We start from the raw sequence: 14,781 nt of genomic DNA on the forward strand, positions 1-14,781 counted from the left end.
TCCCTGGATCAACGCCTTATCAAGGAATCTAATATATACACCCTGTAATATTATACTTTTCCAGAAAGGTATCCAGTCCCCTCTTAAATTGAAGCAATGAGTCACTCATTACAACATCATACGGCAGAGAGTTCCATAGTCTCACTGCTCTTACAGTAAAGAATCCGCATCTGTTATTATGCTTAAACCTTTTTTACTCCAGACGTAGAGGATGCCCCCTTGTCCCTGTCTCAGGTCTATGATTAAAAAGATCATCAGAAAGGTCTTTGTACTGTCCCCTCATATATTTATACATTAACATAAGATCACCCCTTAGTCTTCGTTTTTCCAAACTAAATAGCCCCAAGTGTAATAACCTATCTTGGTATGGCAGACCCCCCAGTCCTCTAATAACCTTGGTTGCTCTTCTCTGCACCCGCTCCAGTTCAGCTATGTCTTTCTTATACACCGGAGACCAGAACTGTGCACAATATTCTAAGTGTGGTCGCACTAGTGACTTTGTTGTGAATTTGCTTTTTGCTCCCTCTAGTGGTTACTAGTTTTTTTGACTCTGGTTTTTCTGTCATTCCTTTTATCCGCACCTGGGTCGTTAGTTAGGGGTGTTGCTATATAAGCTCCCTGGACCTTCAGTTCAATGCCTGGCAACGTAGTTATCAGAGCTAGTCTGCTGTGCTCTTGTCTACTGATCCTGTTTCCAGTTATATCAGCTAAGTCTGCCTTTTGCTTTTTGCTATTTGTTTTGGTTTTGTATTTTTGTCCAGCTTGTTCCAAATCTATATCCTGACCTTTGCTGGAAGCTCTAGGGGGCTGGTGTTCTCCCCCCGGACCGTTAGACGGTTCGGGGGTTCTTGAATTTCCAGTCTGGATTTTGATAGGGTTTTTGTTGACCATATAAGTTACCTTTCTTTATTCTGCTATCAGTAAGCGGGCCTCTCTGTGCTAAACCTGGTTCATTTCTGTGTTTGTCATTTCCTCTTACCTCACCGTCATTATTTGTGGGGGGCTTCTGTCCAGCTTTGGGGTCCCCTTCTCTGGAGGCAAGAAAGGTCTTTGTTTTCCTCTACTAGGGGTAGCTAGATTCTCCGGCTGGCGCGTGTCATCTAGAATCAACGTAGGAATGATCCCCGGCTACTTCTAGTGTTGGCGTTAGGAGTAGATATATGGTCAACCCAGTTACCACTACCCTATGAGCTGGATTTTTGTATTCTGCAGACTTCCACGTTCCTCTGAGACCCTCGCCATTGGGGTCATAACAGACTTGTATAGAGGTAAAATTATGTTCTACTCATGAGCATCTATGCCTCTTTTAATGCATCCCATTATTTTATTTGCCTTTGTAGCAGCTGCCTGACACTGGCCACTGAATATGAGTTTGTCATCCACCCATACACCCAGGTCTTTTTCATTGACGGTTTTGCCCAGAGTTTTAGAATTAAGCACATAGTTATACATCTTATTACTTCTACCCAAGTGCATGACCTTACATTTATCCCCATTAAAGCTCATTTGCCATTTATCAGCCCAAGCTTCTAGTTTACATAAATCAGCCTGTAATATAAAATTGTCCTCCCCTGTATTGATTACCCTGCAGAGTTTAGTGTAATCTGCAAATATTGAAATTGTACTCTGAATGCCCCCTACAAGGTCATTAATAAATATGTTAAAAAGAAGAGGGCCCAATACTGACCCCTGTGGTACCCCACTACTAACCGTGACCCAGTCCGAGTGTGCTCCATTAATAACCACCCTTTGTTTCCTATCCCTGAGCCAACTCTCAACCCACTTGCACATATTTTCCCCTATCCCCATTATTCTCATTTTATGTATCAACCTTTTGTGTGGCACCGTATCAAAAGCTTTTGAAAAGTCCATATACACTACATCTACTGGGTTCCCTTGGTCCAGACCAGAACTTACCTCTTCATAGAAGCTGATCAAATTAGTCTGACATGATCGGTCCCTAGTAAACCCGTGCTTATACTGGGTCATGAGGTTATTCCTCTTCAGATACTCCAGTATAGCATCCCTTAGAATGCCCTCCAGCATTTTACCCACAGTAGAGGTTAAACTTACTGGCCTATAATTTCCGAGTTCAGTTTTTGTCCCCTTTTTGAATATTGGCACCACATTTGCTATACGCCAGTCCTGTGGTACAGACCCTGTTATTATGGACTCTTTAAAGATTAAAAATAATGGTCTATCAATGACTGTACTTAATTCCTGCAGTACTCGGGGGTGTATCCCATCCGGGCCCGGAGATTTGTCAATTTTTGTGATTTTTAGACGCCGCCATACTTCCTGCTGGGTTAAGCAGGTAACATTAAATTGGGAATTATTATCACTAGTCATATTGGCTGCCATGGGATTTTCTTTTGTAAATACTGATGAAAAAAAGTCATTTAGCATATTGGCTTTTTCCTCATCCTCATCCACCATTTCACCCAGACTATTTTTAAGGGGGCCAACACTATAATTTTTTAGTTTCTTACTATTTATGTAGTTAAAGAATATTTTGGGGTTATTTTTGCTCTCTCTAGCAATGAGTCTCTCTGTCTCAATCTTTGCTGCCTTGATTTGCTTTTTACATAATTTATTTAATTTTTTGTATTTATTTAATGCCTCCTCACTACCTACTTCCTTTAATTCTCTAAATGCTTTCTTTTTGTCACTTATTGTGCCCCTTACAGCTCTATTTAGCCATATTGGTTTCCTCCTATTTCTAGTATGTTTATTCTCATACGGTATATACTGTGCACAGGTCCTATCCAGGATGCTAATAAATGTCTCCCATTTTCTTTGTGTACTTTTATGTCTCAGGATATCGTCCCAGTTAATTGCACCAAGATCCTCTCTCATCCGTTGGAAATTTGCCCTCCTGAAGTTTAGTGTCCTTGTCACCCCTCTACTACACATCTTATTAAAGGAGACATGAAAACTTATTATTTTGTGATCACTATTCCCCAAGTGACCCCCAACCCTTATATTTGATATGCGGTCTGGCCTGTTGGTTAATATTAGGTCTAGCAGTGCCCCCCTTCTTGTTGGGTCCTGAACCAGTTGTGAAAGGTAATTGTCTCTCATAGTTGTCAAAAACCGATTACCTTTACTGGAACTGCAGGTTTCTGTTCCCCAATCTATTTCAGGGTAGTTGAAGTCCCCCATAATAATGACTTCTCCTTGAGTCGCAGCTTCATCTATTTGCTTTACAAGGATATTCTCCATTGCTTCCATTATTTTTGGAGATTTATAACAAACCCCTATCAGTAATTTATTATTTTTCCCCCTCCCCTTATTTCCACCCACAGGGACTCTACATTTTCATTAGATTCACCTATATTATCACGCAGGATGGGTTTTAAGGTCGATTTTACAAACAGACACACCCCACCCCCTCGCTTATCTGTACGGTCATTTCTGAAAAGGCTATAGCCCTGCAAGTTAACAGCCCAGTCATGGCTCTCATCCAGCCATGTTTCAGATATCCCCACCATGTCATAATTATGTTCCAACAACATTAGTTCTAATTCGTCCATTTTGTTGGCGAGGCTTCTGGCATTAGTATACATGCACTTGATGTTCCTCTCTGTACCTCTATTCCTTCTTAAATTACTAACTGTTCTAACCCCACCCCCCATCCCTCTGCCACCCCCAACTTCCTTATTTGTGCCCAGGTCTCTATCTGCACTATCTTCCCCACCTATAAAATGAATACCCTCCCCCCCATTCCCTAGTTTAAACACTCCTCCAACCTTCTAACCATTTTCTCCCCCAGCACAGCTGCACCTTCTCCATTGAGGTGCAGCCCATCCCTAGCGTAGAGCCTGTAGCCAACTGAGAAGTCGGCCCAGTTCTGCAGGAACCCAAACCCCTCCTTCCTACACCAATTCTTGAGCCACTTATTAACCTCCCTAATCTCCCGTTGCCTCTCTGGCGTGGCACGTGGTACAGGCAGTATTTCAGAAAATACCACGTTGGAGGTCCTTGCTTTCAGCTTGCAGCCTAATTCCCTGAAATCATCTTTAAGGACCTTCCACCTACCTCTAACTTTGTCATTTGTGCCAATGTGCACCATGACTGTTGTGAATTTGCTTTTTGCTCCCTCTAGTGGTTACTAGTTTTTTGACTCTGGTTTTTCTGTCATTCCTTTTATCCGCACCTGGGTCGTTAGTTAGGGGTGTTGCTATATAAGCTCCCTGGACCTTCAGTTCAATGCCTGGCAACGTAGTTATCAGAGCTAGTCTGCTGTGCTCTTGTCTACTGATCCTGGTTCCAGTTATATCAGCTAAGTCTGCCTTTTGCTTTTTGCTATTTGTTTTGGTTTTGTATTTTTGTCCAGCTTGTTCCATATCTACATCCTGACCTTTGCTGGAAGCTCTAGGGGGCTGGTGTTCTCCCCCCGGACCGTTAGACGGTTCGGGGGTTCTTGAATTTCCAGTGTGGATTTTGATAGGGTTTTTGTTGACCATATAAGTTACCTTTCTTTATTCTGCTATCAGTAAGCGGGCCTCTCTGTGCTAAACCTGGTTCATTTCTGTGTTTGTCATTTCCTCTTACCTCACCGTCATTATTTGTGGGGGGCTTCTATCCAGCTTTGGGGTCCCCTTCTCTGGAGGCAAGAAAGGTCTTTGTTTTCCTCTACTAGGGGTAGCTAGATTCTCCGGCTGGCGCGTGTCATCTAGAATCAACGTAGGAATGATCCCCGGCTACTGCTAGTGTTGGCGTTAGTAGTAGATATATGGTCAACCCAGTTACCACTGCCCTATGAGCTGGATTTTTGTATTCTGCAGACTTCCACGTTCCTCTGAGACCCTCGCCATTGTGGTCATAACAGTTTGCCAGGCCAGTATTAAATGTTTAATGCATTGCAGAAGAGGGATTATAAGAAAGAAGATTCTGAGGTTTTTTTTTTTTTTTCTTCTTCCCCTTTACCTCAGAGTGGCTATGCTTGCTGCAGACATGAATGTCCAGACCTTGATTACAAGTGTGGACCAGCTGGCTACTCGTGTGCAGGGCATACAAGACTATGTTATCAGAAATCCTATGTCAGAACCTAAAATACCGATTCCTGAACTGTTTTCCGGAGACAGGTTTAAGTTTAGGAATTTCGTGAATAATTGTAAATTGTTTTTGTCCCTGAGACCCTGTTCATCTGGAGATTCTGCTCAGCAAGTAAAAATTGTTATTTCGTTCTTACGGGGCGACCCTCAGGATTGGGCTTTTTCGCTGGCACCAGGAGATCCGGCATTGGCTGATCTTGATGCGTTTTTTCTGGCGCTCGGTTTACTTTATGAGGAACCCAATCTTGAGATTCAGGCAGAAAAGGCCTTGCTGGCTATGTCTCAGGGGCAGGACGAGGCTGAAGTGTATTGCCAAAAATTTCGGAAATGGTCCGTGCTGACACATTGGAACGAGTGTGCACTGGCCGCTAATTTTAGAAATGGTCTTTCTGAAGCCATTAAGAATGTTATGGTGGGTTTTCCCATTCCCACAGGTCTGAATGATACTATGGCACTGGCTATTCAAATTGACCGGCGGTTGCGGGAGCGCAAAACCGCAAATTCCCTCATGGTGTTGTCTGAACAGACACCTAATTCGGTGCAATGTGATAGAAAAACCGCAAATTCCCTCATGGTGTTGTCTGAACAGACACCTGATTTAATGCAATGTGATAGAATCCTGACTAGAAATGAGCGGAAAATTCATAGACGCCGGAATGGCTTGTGCTACTACTGTGGTGATTCTACACATGTTATCTCAGCATGCTCTAAACGTATAGCTAAGGTTGTTAGTCCTGTCACCGTTGGTAATTTGCAACCTAAATTTATTCTGTCTGTAACTTTGATTTGCTCACTGTCATCTTATCCTGTCATGGCGTTTGTAGATTCAGGTGCTGCCCTGAGTCTCATGGATCTCTCATTTGCTAAGCGCTGTGGTTTTACTCTTGAACCATTAGAAAATCCTATTCCTCTTAGGGGTATTGATGCTACACCATTGGCAGCAAATAAACCGCAGTATTGGACACAGGTTACCATGTGCATGACTCCTGAACACCGCGAGGTGATACGTTTCCTGGTTTTACATAAAATGCATGATTTGGTTGTTTTAGGGCTGCCATGGTTACAGACCCATAATCCAGTCCTGGACTGGAAGGCTATGTCAGTCTCAAGTTGGGGCTGTCGTGGTATTCATGGGGATTCCCTGCCTGTGTCTATTGCTTCTTCTACGCCTTCGGAAGTTCCGGAGTATTTGTCTGATTATCAGGATGTCTTCAGTGAGTCTGAGTCCAGTGCACTGCCTCCTCATAGGGACTGTGACTGTGCTATAGATTTGATCCCAGGCAGTAAATTTCCTAAGGGAAGACTGTTTAATCTGTCGGTACCTGAACATACCGCTATGCGTTCATATATCAAGGAGTCTCTGGAGAAAGGACATATTCGTCCGTCTTCTTCCCCTCTTGGTGCGGGATTCTTTTTTGTGGCAAAAAAGGACGGATCTTTGAGACCTTGTATTGATTATCGGCTTTTAAATAAGATCACTGTCAAATTTCAGTATCCTTTACCGCTGTTGTCTGACTTGTTTGCCCGGATTAAGGGTGCCAAGTGGTTCACCAAGATAGACCTTCGTGGTGCGTACAACCTTGTGCGCATTAAGCAAGGTGATGAATGGAAAACCGCATTCAATACGCCCGAAGGTCATTTTGAGTACTTGGTGATGCCTTTTGGGCTCTCCAATGCGCCTTCAGTTTTTCAGTCCTTTATGCATGACATTTTCCGGAAGTATCTGGATAAATTTTTGATTGTTTATCTGGATGATATTTTGGTTTTTTCTGATAATTGGGATTCGCATGTGGAGCAGGTCAGGTTGGTCTTTAAAATTTTGCGTGAAAATTCTTTGTTTGTCAAGGGCTCAAAGTGTCTCTTTGGTGTACAGAAGGTTCCCTTTTTGGGGTTCATTTTTTCCCCTTCTGCTGTGGAGATGGACCCAGTCAAGGTCCGAGCTATTCTTGATTGGACTCAGCCCTCGTCAGTTAAGAGTCTTCAGAAGTTCTTGGGCTTCGCTAACTTCTACCGTCGTTTTATCGCTAATTTTTCTAGCATTGTGAAACCTTTGACGGATATGACCAAGAAGGGCTCCGATGTAGCTAACTGGGCTCCTGCTGCCGTGGAGGCTTTCCAGGAGTTGAAACGCCGGTTTACTTCGGCGCCTGTTTTGTGCCAGCCTGACGTCTCACTTCCCTTTCAGGTTGAGGTGGATGCTTCGGAGATTGGGGCAGGGGCCGTTTTGTCGCAGAGAGGCCCTGGTTGCTCTGTTATGAAACCTTGTGCCTTTTTCTCTAGGAAGTTTTCGCCTGCCGAGCGAAATTATGATGTGGGCAATCGGGAGTTGTTGGCCATGAAATGGGCATTTGAGGAGTGGCGTCATTGGCTTGAGGGTGCTAAGCATCGTGTGGTGGTCTTGACTGATCACAAAAATCTGATGTATCTCGAGTCTGCTAAACGCCTTAATCCGAGACAGGCCCGCTGGTCATTGTTTTTCTCCCGCTTTGATTTTGTTGTCTCGTATTTACCAGGTTCAAAGAATGTGAAGGCCGATGCTCTTTCTAGGAGCTTTGTGCCTGATGCTCCTGGAGTCGCTGATCCTGTTGGTATTCTTAAAGATGGAGTTATCTTGTCAGCTATTTCTCCGGATCTGCGACGTGTGTTGCAGAGATTTCAGGCTGATAGGCCTGAGTCTTGTCCACCTGACAGACTGTTTGTCCCGGATAAGTGGACCAGCAGAGTCATTTCCGAGGTTCATTCCTCGGTGTTGGCAGGTCACCCGGGAATTTTTGGCACCAGAGATCTGGTGGCCAGGTCCTTTTGGTGGCCTTCCTTGTCAAGGGATGTGCGGTCATTTGTGCAGTCCTGTGGGACTTGTGCTCGAGTTAAGCCTTGCTGTTCTCGTGCCAGCGGTTTGCTCTTGCCCTTGCCTGTCCCGAAGAGACCTTGGACTCATATCTCCATGGATTTCATTTCTGATCTTCCGCTATCTCAGGGCATGTCCGTTATCTGGGTGATATGTGATCGCTTCTCCAAGATGGTCCATTTGGTTCCTTTGCCTAAGCTGCCTTCCTCTTCCGATCTGGTTCCTGTGTTTTTCCAGAACGTGGTTCGTTTGCACGGCATCCCTGAGAATATTGTGTCTGACAGAGGATCCCAGTTCGTTTCCAGGTTCTGGCGATCCTTTTGTAGTAGGATGGGCATTGATTTGTCGTTTTCGTCTGCTTTCCATCCTCAGACTAATGGACAGACGGAGCGAACCAATCAGACTTTGGAGGCTTATTTGAGGTGTTTTGTCTCTGCTGATCAGGACGATTGGGTGACATTCTTGCCGTTGGCTGAGTTTGCCCTTAATAATCGGGCTAGTTCCGCCACCTTGGTTTCGCCTTTTTTCTGCAACTCTGGTTTCCATCCTCGCTTTTCTTCGGGTCATGTGGAGCCTTCTGACTGTCCTGGGGTGGATTCTGTGGTGGATAGGTTGCAGCAGATCTGGAATCATGTGGTGGACAACTTGAAGTTGTCACAGGAGAAGGCTCAGCGCTTTGCCAACCGCCGCCGCGGTGTGGGTCCCCGACTACGCGTTGGGGATTTGGTATGGCTTTCTTCCCGCTTTGTTCCTATGAAGGTCTCCTCTCCCAAATTTAAACCTCGTTTTATTGGGCCTTACAAGATATTGGAAATCCTTAATCCTGTATCTTTTCGTCTGGATCTTCCTGTGTCGTTTACTATTCACAATGTATTTCATAGGTCCTTGTTGCGGCGGTACATTGTGCCTGTAGTTCCTTCTGCTGAGCCTCCTGCTCCGGTGTTGGTTGAGGGCGAGTTGGAGTACGTGGTGGAGAAGATCTTGGATTCTCGCCTCTCCAGGCGGAGGCTTCAGTACCTGGTCAAGTGGAAGGGCTATGGTCAGGAGGATAATTCCTGGGTGGTCGCCTCTGATGTTCATGCGGCCGATTTAGTTCGTGCCTTTCATGCCGCTCATCCTGATCGCCCTGGTGGTCGTGGTGAGGGTTCGGTGACCCCTCACTAAGGGGGGGGTACTGTTGTGAATTTGCTTTTTGCTCCCTCTAGTGGTTACTAGTTTTTTGACTCTGGTTTTTCTGTCATTCCTTTTATCCGCACCTGGGTCGTTAGTTAGGGGTGTTGCTATATAAGCTCCCTGGACCTTCAGTTCAATGCCTGGCAACGTAGTTATCAGAGCTAGTCTGCTGTGCTCTTGTCTACTGATCCTGGTTCCAGTTATATCAGCTAAGTCTGCCTTTTGCTTTTTGCTATTTGTTTTGGTTTTGTATTTTTGTCCAGCTTGTTCCATATCTACATCCTGACCTTTGCTGGAAGCTCTAGGGGGCTGGTGTTCTCCCCCCGGACCGTTAGACGGTTCGGGGGTTCTTGAATTTCCAGTGTGGATTTTGATAGGGTTTTTGTTGACCATATAAGTTACCTTTCTTTATTCTGCTATCAGTAAGCGGGCCTCTCTGTGCTAAACCTGGTTCATTTCTGTGTTTGTCATTTCCTCTTACCTCACCGTCATTATTTGTGGGGGGCTTCTATCCAGCTTTGGGGTCCCCTTCTCTGGAGGCAAGAAAGGTCTTTGTTTTCCTCTACTAGGGGTAGCTAGATTCTCCGGCTGGCGCGTGTCATCTAGAATCAACGTAGGAATGATCCCCGGCTACTGCTAGTGTTGGCGTTAGTAGTAGATATATGGTCAACCCAGTTACCACTGCCCTATGAGCTGGATTTTTGTATTCTGCAGACTTCCACGTTCCTCTGAGACCCTCGCCATTGGGGTCATAACACATGACCACTGGATCCTCACCAGCCCCTCCCAGTAATCTGTCCACCCGATCAGCGATGTGTCGGACTCGAGCGCCAGGTAGGCAGCACACCGTTCGAAGATCCCTGTCTTTGTGACAGATTGCCCTATCTGTTCCCCTAATAATTGAGTCCCCCACTACCAGCACCTGTCTGGCCTGCCCTGCTCTCCTATTTACCCCCTTACTGGAGCAGTCACTCCTCCGGCTTTCAGAGGACATGCCTGGCTGCAGCAGTGCTACCCCTGTACTGGCACCCCCCTCATCTGCCAACTTAGCAAACTTATTGGGGTGTGAAAGATCAGGACTAGCCACCCTGGCACTCTTCCCTCTACCCCACTAACTGTCACCCAGCTAACTGCCTCACTGTCCTGCAGCTCCATCCTACCATCCCCCTCCTGATCTATCCCATTGAGCGTCTGCTCTGTGAGCAGAAGACTCCTCTCCATATTGTCTATGGATCTCAGTGTTGCCAGCTGCACATTTAGATCCAGTATCTGGGTTTCCAAATGCACAACGTGCTCACATCTCGCACAGCAGTATGCACCCTCGACCGGCTGATCAAGGACTGCATACATGTGGCAAGATGTGCACTGGATGGCATTAACAATTGTGGAGCACATTTCCTAATGGGGATTGCACCAGACAGAAACGTTAACTAAAACTAAATACAAAGTATTAATTAACACTTGGAACAGCAATTCCTCCCTTGGAAACTCCCTGATTCAAAGGAGCGATCCAGTGACGTACTTATCGTTCTTGCTGGTTGTTCGCTCCAGTTCGCTCCATGAAGAAACATTGCAGGCATCGTTGCTTTTGCTGTCAAACACGACGATACACGCCGATCTGACGACCAAATAAAGTTCTGGACTTCTAGCTCCGACCAGCGATATCACAGCGGGATCCAGATCGCTGCTGCGTGTCAAACACAACGAGATCGCTATCCAGGACGCTGCAACGTCACGGATCGTTGTCGTTCTCGTTGGAAAGTTGTTTAGTGTGAAGGTACCTTTACAGATGTGCCTTTTCTGGGGTGGTTGGGGGCAGATGTTTTTAGCCGGGGGGGCAATAACCATGGTCCCTCTCTAGGCTATTAATATCTGCCCTTAGTCACTGGCTTTCCCACTCTGGCGGAGAAAATTGTGCGGGAGCTCAAGCCAGTTTTTTCCGTGATTTAACCCTTTATTTTAACAGCTAGAACTCCCAAATTTTACACACAGACACTTCTAACATTATTAGTGAGGAATATGCAAAAATATAACGGATACAAAATGGTTTACTGTATGTAAACCATGTCTCATATCCTGTCGGGCTTGATAAGGAGATAGCAAAGGCCGGCAATTGAATTACTGGCTTTTAAGCTATCTAGCTCTGTATTAAATATAAATATATATATATGTAAATAATCGTATATCTGCACTAGAAATAATCCCTCTTTTGTTACCACTAATAGTCACGGGCACCTCTACTATAATCTATTGAATATTTCACGTCCTATATTAAAATTTACCTTATGATACACAGTAAAATCTTCCAATTCTTCTAGCGACCACTGAAATTTTCAGCAGATTGGATCTCTTGTGGCTCAGTTAGCTCCTCCGTTCCTCAGCTCTTCAGTAATTCTCCATGCAGCGAATCTGGGTATTGAACCGGTGTTCTTGAAAGCCGGTGTATTCACGATGAGAGTGCGGGTAGTAAGCCCTGCCCCGGCCGGCGGCAGAACTCACCAAAGCCGTCACTCGTTCCTGTCAGCGTGGAGTAGATGCGCGCTGTAGAAAGTAGCTGCTCGGTTCACTGGCAGTGCAGGACCTTGCGTGACGTCATGGTCACGTGATAACACACGTGACTGGCTATGGATAGTGCAAAGGACCAATTCCAACTAGTTTCGGAACAGACATTCCTGAGGAAGGAACACGTCTGTTCCGAAACTAGTTGGAATTGGTCCTTTGCACTATCCATAGCCAGTCACGTGTGTTATCACGTGACCGTGACGTCACGCAAGGTCCTGCACTGCCAGTCAAACGAGCGGCTACTTTCTACAGCGCGCATCTACTCCACACTGACTGGACTGAGTGACGGCTTTGGTGAGTTCTGCTGCCAGCCGGGGCAGGGCTTACTACCCGCACTCTCATCGTGAATACACCGGCTTTCAAGAACACCGGTTCAATACCCAGTTTTGCTGCATGGAGAATTACTGAAGAGCTGAGGAACGGAGGAGCTAACTGAGCCACAAGAGATCCAATCTGCTGAAAATTTCAGTGGTCGCTAGAAGAATTGGAAGATTTTACTGTGTATCATAAGGTAAATTTTAATATAGGATGTGAAATATTCAAAAGATTATAGTAGAGGTGCCCTTGACTACTAGTGGTAACAAAAGAGGGATTATTTCTAGCACAGATATACGATTATTTATTTTAATTGGAATTTTAATTCTATTATACGACACAGAGAAGTGGTACTGTGTCATTATCTGCTGCAAGAATTCAATATAGCAAGCGCCACTGGTGTCTAGATATTTATATTTATATATGTGTGTACCAATGACATATATATATATATATATATATATATATACTGTGTATATACCTATTGTATGTTCACACATTTATTTTAGCTATTCTATTCTAACCTGTCAGTGTGATTTTACTGTACACCACACTGAATTACCGGCTTTTCTCTATAACACCAGTGCGTATTTCTCGCAAGTCACACGCATGGTCCGTGTGTAATTCGTATTTTTCTCACCCCCATAGACTTTGATTGGCGGATTAATTGTGCAATACGCTGACAAACGCAGCATGCTGCGATTTTCTCAGCCCGTAAAATACGGCCGAGAAATATACGACTGATGGGAGCTGCCCCATAGAGAAACTTTGGTCCGTGTGCAATGCGTTGTTTTTGCGCCTCTCGCTCGTCCGTATTCCTCTCTTGTGTGAACCCGGCCTCACTTTAATGTCCTGGTGAAACCGCTCACCTTGTTCATCGCTTACATCCCCAAGATTTTGAGGGAAGAAATCTAAACGTGAATGCAAAAAGTGCATTTTCAGAGACATCCGACATCCAAGACACTCAACACCTTCAACATATTTTGGAGATTTTTTTTTTTTAAGAAGTTTTCACAGATCTACTTAAAGCTTTACCAAGATCTCAATTCCTTATCATTTAGAGTTCCTTCAAACACATAATCTCTCATAAGCTCTCTGATCTGAGGACCAACAAATACCCCTTCCTTCAGTTTTGCTGGTGAAATGCTGGAGAATTTCTGTGAAGTGTACTGGAACCCTTGTGAATTTGTGTTTGCCATGGCTTTCACAAAGTTTTCAATCAATCCCAACTTTATATGTAGTGGAGGAAGAAAGATTTTTGTTGGAGCAACTAAAGGATTATGCTGAACATTGTCTTTACCTGGAGCATAGATGTTTCTCTGTCCAAAATTACGACAAACATAATGGTCTACTGTATTTGTACTGTCCCATAAACACAAGAAGCAACAATATTTTGTGAAACCTCCTTGCATTTCCATTAGCAGACCAATCATTTTCAAATCTCCACAGATATTCCATTGATGATGCTTATATTGTATAGCATCCAAAACAACTGACAGATTTTCATAACTTTCCTTTAGATGACAGGAGTGAGCAATTTTCCATTGTGAAGCAGCAATGCTTTCAAACTTCTCTGGGATGAGTCAATAAACAAATCGCCAATCTGCAACAAAATACTCTTGATTCAGTTCTTCAAAGAGGCCATTCACATTGTTCAGTACACCATTGGTCCATCAACTGTGAAAAATTGTGTTAAAATTTTACTTCTGTTTCGGTAATAACACATTTTGACATCATCATGAATAAGATTCTTCTGTTTCAACCTAGATGCAAGAAGTTCAGCTTTATCTTTTGACAATGAAAGGTCTCTGATGAGATCATTTAATTCATGTTGAGTAAAGCATTCTGGCTGCTCGGCTGCTCCACCAGGTACATACTCATCTTGACTTAAGGTCTCCATTAGTGATGAGCGAGTATACTTGTTACTCGGGTTTCCCCGAGCATGCTCGGGTGGTCTCCGAATATTTTGGTGTGCTCGGAGATTTAGTTTTTGTCGACGCAGCTGCATGATTTGCAGTTGCTGGACAGCCTGAATACATGTAAGGGTTGCCTGTTTGTTAGGGAATTCCCACATGTATTCAACCTGTCTAGCAGCCGCAAATCATGCAGTTGTGTTGACGAAAACTAAATTTCCGAGCACGCCAAAATACTCTTAGACCACTCGAGCATGCACGGGGAAACCCGAGTAACGACTATACTCGCTCATCTCTCCATGTCCTCACCAGTAGCTTCAGCTCCATAGTCTTCATATTCTACTTCATTTGTAGATTCAAGTTCAGAGTAATTAATCTTATGTTTGTTCTTTGTAGAAAAGTCCTTCAGTTTGACAAAACAAAAGTAGCAGTCATCACTATGATTTTTGGGTTCTCTCCAAATCAAGGGAGCAGCAAATGGCATAGCCACTTTCCTCATATTCAACCAGTCACGAAGAGCATTTGAACAACTTGAGCATATCACATGAGGTGGCCAGCTTTTGTCTTGATCACCAAGTGGACACTTAAAGTACATTTGGTACATCTTTTTAATATCATGAGTGATTGAACATACTTGGCCTTTTGTTGTAAAATAACCACACACATAGCAGAATCTGTTCGGATGATTGATACGCTGTCGGGGCATTTTTCTCCTTTAAATCAGATGAAAGAGTAGAGTAAGTTCAGTTCAATGGTGGTGACAAACTAAAAAAACAATGCAATGAACCCACTGACTATATGTAGATATTTCCCCAGAGATGAACTCAAAGTACGTTTTGAAGGTCAACTTGTCAAACACAACTTCAATCCCAAGTATTTAGGCATAATCCTTGATAGAAGCCTAACCTTCAAA

Source organism: Ranitomeya variabilis, chromosome 1 (genome assembly GCF_051348905.1).
Source record: "Ranitomeya variabilis isolate aRanVar5 chromosome 1, aRanVar5.hap1, whole genome shotgun sequence".
NCBI classification, from domain to species: Eukaryota; Metazoa; Chordata; class Amphibia; order Anura; family Dendrobatidae; genus Ranitomeya; species Ranitomeya variabilis.